Raw genomic sequence first — 5,723 nt, 5'->3', positions numbered from 1 at the left:
GGCTCAGGAATGGGAATGACCGGGCTATGGGGTGGTTCAGAAAGGTTTCAAGTGACGGGAAAGGAATGTGCCGTGACCCTGTGTGGTGGAGCTGTGCGTTCCCAGAGCATCCACCTCCAACACTGGAGTGTGAGTCTGGCAGTGCCCAGGTCCTGGGGCCCTTTAGTGTACGCAAAGCAACCCTCTGTTAAAGTTACTTTTGAAGTGTTTTGTAGTAATGCTGCTGTACTGTTTACAATTTTAAAATACATTTGGTTTAGACGTTGTACAGAAGCATGAGAAGTTTATACTGTTGTTTGTACTTAAATAATAAAGATAACTCCGTGAGGTGAGGCCAAAAGTATTTTTTTCCTTTCAAATGAACCTCGTGTGTATGTTACCTGTTGCAAGCCCAAACTCTTAAAACAGCAGTCATTTGTTATCTCTCTGTCTTTGTGCAGGTTGGGAATTCTTGGGAACTAAGTTTTGTTTTGGAGTCTTTCATTTTAAGAAGTTACAGGCAGATGGCAGCTGGCGCTGCAGACATCTGAAGCTTGGACTGGCTGGAGAATCCACACGCTAGATGGCTGGCTTACAGGCAGACCCTCGTGAAGCCTTAAGAAGCGTGCTGGCGCTTCTGTGTTGGCCTGTCACACAGAGCAACTGTCATTCCCTGTGGAGTAAATACCTGGAGGCGAGGATCAGTAGCAGCCATCTTAAAGGCGCAAATATGAGAAGACATTACTGTTTCTCCACAGTTTGGAGTCTGTACGGGCCTTACATGCTCTCCAAGGATCCTGAAGACAGGAAGGAACACTTTCTTTTTTGCGGGAAACGTGAAATTAAAAGATTAGTCACTGTGGCTCTTGAGCAGATGTTACCAAGACCTTCATGCCTTTCTCAGGCGTTGTATATACAATATTGCCATAAGGTAGGAGACTATATAATGTCTACAAATTTCTTGTTAAAATTTTCTGTGGAAACTACACTGACTTGCTTATTACATTGAAAGAAACTGTCAAGAGTAATACTGGGTTGTCATAGAGTATACTGTTTATGCTAAGAAAGGAAGTAATGGCCTTTTGATATCCACACATTTTCATTTTGTGAACAGATATTGAAATGAGCTGAGTATGGTGGCAGATACATGCGGTCCCAGGTACTTGGGAGTCTAAGGCAGGAGGATTGCAAATTCAAGGCCACTCTGGGCAACTTGGCAAGAACCTGCCTCAAAAACAATTTTTTTCAAGGGTTAGGTGTGAAGCTTAGTGGTAGAGCACTTTCCCTCGCATGCAAGAGGCCCTGGTGTGGACATCAGCACTTCAAAAGAAAGCAAATGAGCTAAAAGAGAGATCATACCTAATTTTGTCAGATCTGTTCATTAACATATTTAACCAACATCGATTATATGCCGGTCACTTTTGTAGTGCTCTATATACATGAATGAATGAAACAAAGCCCTGTCCCGTTTGGATGGAAATGAGATGAAGATTGTAAAGAAATAAATTTGACTAGCATGTTAAAAGGTAACTGTTATGAACGACAAAAGTAGAGCCAGGAAAAAAAAAAAAAAAAAAAGTAGAGCCAGGTTAAGGGGACTGTGAGTGTGTGACTGACGTGGGGAAAAATTTAGTTTTAGTAGAGCTTTATCAAGTTGGTCAGCTATAGTAGTCTGTATGTTATTAAAACTCATTGAATGTCTATAATCCTGGCATTCAGGTGGCTGAGACAGGATCACTACAACTTTGAGGCCAGCCTGGGCTACTACATACAGTGAATTTAAGGCCAACCTGAACTACACATTGAAACCCTGTCTCTGCAAAAAAAATTTTAAAAGTCTCCCTAAAGGAGAAGGGTATAACTCAGTGGTAAAACGCTTCCCTAATATGAGAGGCCCAAGTTGCATCCCCAGAAGTGCCCCACATACAAATTTATTGATGCTGAAACTCAGGTAGGTACCTGAAATAGCAGTACTGTGAATTTATTGTAACCCTTATCTAGAAATTAGGATTTGTGTTGAATTTTTAATACACCAAATTGACTCAGTTTTGTCTTCTTAAAATTATTTATAATGCTTGAGTTGCCAATAAAGAAGTTTAGTTTTAAACTAAATATTTTGATCATGTTTATAACTTTTAGTTGCTGCATTTATAGCTAGAGAGAGTTGGTAAACTTTGTCCTCAAAAAGAACTGGTTGAAGGTGGAGCCTAAAGGGTTGATGGATAGCCATATGAGATGTAATGGGAAAAAAAGTGAATGGTTAGATTTTTAAAAATTTTATTGCACTAAAAGATACATTGCCATTAATCCCCCTCTGTATGAACACACTTATCCCATTATTCCTGCCACTTTCTGAAGCAGTTCTGAAAGTTTTCTTTTATGCATGTCTTTAGTTGCACTGCCCTAGCTGCCTCAATGGGCTAAACTGATTCAAAACATTTCCCTTTCATAGTCATGTTGAGTTTGACTTTGGGGAAGAGCCAGAAATCAAATAATGCCAGATCTGGTGAATATGATAGATGAGGACACACTGTAATGTTTTTATGAGCCCAGTTTTCATTGGATGGCACTAGGCAGTATCATTTACCATATTTTTAATCTCACCTTGTAAAGACACAAAAGAGAACTTCCAGAACCTCTCCAGAAAGTAGCAAGAACAATGGGAGAAGTGTGTTCAATGCAAGGGGAAGTCTTTTGAGTGGGATGAATGACAAAGTATCTTTACTATAATAAATTTTTACAAATTTAAACATTTGCTGTATATTTTGATCACATATTATAGTCCGAAATACATCCTAACTCCACTGGTAGGAACTGGTGTTCATGAAACAAATAGAAATACAGTACTACACTGATCCTGTCCTTAATTGTAAATGTCTACGTTGCCTTGGTAGCTTTCACAGAAATTTCACCTGTGGTGAAATTTTCGCCTTATATCCTTAGCATATAAGAATAGTCATGAGAATAAGAAAATGTTCTTAGCTAAAAGAAATGGAAATGCACAAAGAAAATGATAAACATCTTGAGAATCAGTCCTCTTTTATATTTCCTTTCTTGGTTTAGTGTATATTTTCTTGTGAAGGGCTGTTTTGTTTTGGGATTTAACCCAGGGCCTTTGCATGGAATTATATCCCCACACCTCCTCTCTTCTTTTGGAGACAGGGTCTCCCTAAGTTGCCCAGGCTTGGTTCAGACTTGCAGTCTTTCTGCCTCAGCCTCCCAGACTGCTGGGATTCCAGGCATATGCAGCACCACTGCACCCAGCCTTATAGTTCTTTTGGACGGGGGTTCCTGAGTTTTTTTGTTCCCATCCGCTCTAAATTTGTGATCTTTCCATTTATTCTCAACTTTTTTTTTTTCTTTTTGGCTTTTTTCTCCGGTACAGGGAACTGAACTCACGACCTTGGGCTTGCCAGGCAGGCGCTTTTGCCGCTGAGCTAAATCCCCAGCCCCCTATTCTCAACTTTTTATGGAGTTTTGACACTGTAATTAACTGAGTTTAACAACACCTCTCACTTCCTTTAATGCTTTTCATGTCAAGATGGGGTTTTTTTATTTTGTTTTTAAGATTATGTTTAGTAGTTGAGAATTTTAAGACAACTTTGGTTATCTTAAATATCTTTACTTAATAACCATGATTGTACTAGAAAACCCAAACATTGCCAAAACTACAGTAGAACAACATGAGTCACTGTACTTAGGACCATTATGGATTTTGTTGACTGATCAAGCAGGAAGGTGTTTGAGGACTTGTTGCATGTGCCGTGTGTAACATGTAACATTCTTCTCTGTTTCCTGTTTCTTGCCCCTCGCTTTCCCCGGTGTGTAGGAGGCCCTCTTCATCACTCGCTTTAGTCCTCCGAGCCGTGGCATTCACGTGAATAAGCAGTGGTAGAAGCCTGTGGAACAGCTCATCTTACCAGAGGTGCGTGGTGCTGCCCGTCGGAGGAGGGTGGGTGCTGGCCGGGATGGGAGAGGAGGGAACCAGCTGTGGATATACTAAAGTGCAGTGCTTGCATTTCTACATCCAGAGAACTTCACCATCCCTCAGTGGGTCAGACCCTGTGTTTTGAAAGTATTTGTGTCACTGTGATTTATTGGAACTGTGTGACAGTTTCAGTGAGAAAGGGTAATATTAGATACTGACTGACAGACCAGTTACAAGCCATTTGGTAAATCATATAGTTTCCTTATCTAAAGAATAAAAAAAAATCAGTCTAGACAGGAGACAGGTCCCATTTTTAAGTTAAATGAAACTTCTCTGAAGGGTGAACAGTTAGGGTGAGGCCTGAAAACACATCCATCACCTTCTGGGCCTCTCTCAGTCCAGTCTAGGTACCTGGTGATCACCTCACATGGTTAGTGCCCCCACTGGTTCTGGAGTGACACTGCAGTGTGGTTATAGGGCATGGCAGAAGCTGGCATGAACGGATTTTTTCATGCATCTGCTTCAGTCCCTGCAGCCTATTTTGGTCTAGTCTGAGTACATTCCTGAACTCAGTGCTTTGGAACCTACAGAGTCATAGACATCTCTGAGATTTACTTTAGATCAGCTCTAGAGCTCATCCTACAACACCAAAGCTGAGCAGAGATTTGGAAATTAGACTATTAACCAGCCTTTCCAACTAACCAGAGTCTTCGTGCAACAACAGAACTGCATTCCAAATCTACGTTTTTTGATCTGTATGCTAGGAGATTTTTTTTTTTTTTTTTTTTGGCACCGGGTGATCTATATGCTATAGGTTTAAGAGTACAAATTGTTAAAACTAATGTGCTAGTTCTGTGACTATCAAAAGGATTTCTCTTTCACTTATATATGAGCTTCCATTTGAAAACATGTTTATCCAGACGTGGTGGTGCACCCCTGTAATCCCAGCACTTGGGAGGCTGAAGCAGGAGGATCACCACGAGTTTGAGGTTAGCCTGGGCTACATAGTGAGTTGAAGGACAGCTTAACTACATAGCAGGGACCTGGCTCAAAAAAAAAAAAAAAAAAAAATTAAAAATTACAACATCTTTGGCTGGGTGTGGTGGTGCATGCCTGTAATCCCACACTTGAGAGGCTGAGGCAGGAGGATGGTTGCGAGTTCGAGACAGTCTGGGCTACAAAGTGAACTCAAGGCCAGTCTGAACTACATAGCAAGACCTTGTCTCAAAAAGCAAAAAGGAAAAAAAAAAAAAAAAGAGAGAGAGAGACACAATAGGAGAGCGCAGGGCCCTGCGCCCTGCCGAGTGCCCTGCTTCCCGACCGGGGCTTCGCCTGCTCACTCCTTCGCTGTGTAGGGGAGGTGGACATCAATGTTAGCAAATTCAGGGCTGAGGGTTTAGCTCAGCGGCACAGCGCCTGCCTGGCAAATGCAAGGTTGTGAGTTTGATTCCCAGTACTGAGGGAAAAAAACCCCAAACCCCTCCCCCGCAAAAAAAGCAAAACAAAGCGAACTCACAGCAGTCCCTGTGGCGAAAATATCATCTGAAACATTAAGGAGACAACTGATTTTGGAATAAGAGATCTGGAAAAGTTGGAGAAGATAAAGTATATTCAGTAGTATCCTTATCAGAAGGCCAACAAAAGAGGAAATGCACAACTTTGAGGATGAGTTAATGTGTCCCATTTGTTACACTATATTTGAAGATCCTTGTATACTACCATGCTCTCATACATTTTGTAGAAGTTGTTTGGAAAACATTCTTCAGGTATCTGGTAATTTTTGTATATGGAGACCTTTAAGAATTCCACTCAAGGG

At 41.1% G+C, this 5,723-nt stretch overlaps 1 protein-coding gene across 2 annotated transcripts in view; it reads left to right on the top strand.

The window, feature by feature from the left end:
- Positions 1-5,723, top strand: part of LOC102013416 (butyrophilin subfamily 2 member A2) — an 84,565-nt gene continuing 78,842 nt past the window's right edge. For both annotated transcript variants that reach the window (XM_005403285.2, XM_013503774.1), the window contains exons 1-3: positions 1-129; positions 441-910; positions 3,809-3,904. The gene's annotated coding sequence lies outside the window, so the exon portion shown is untranslated. The remainder of the gene's footprint in view (positions 130-440; positions 911-3,808; positions 3,905-5,723) is intronic.

This window comes from Chinchilla lanigera, unplaced genomic scaffold (assembly GCF_000276665.1).
Source record: "Chinchilla lanigera isolate Chin_1 unplaced genomic scaffold, ChiLan1.0 scaffold00082, whole genome shotgun sequence".
NCBI lineage: Eukaryota > Metazoa > Chordata > Mammalia > Rodentia > Chinchillidae > Chinchilla > Chinchilla lanigera.
The sequence above is the reverse complement of the archived record's forward strand: the minus strand, read 5'-3'. Positions and strand labels throughout refer to the sequence as shown.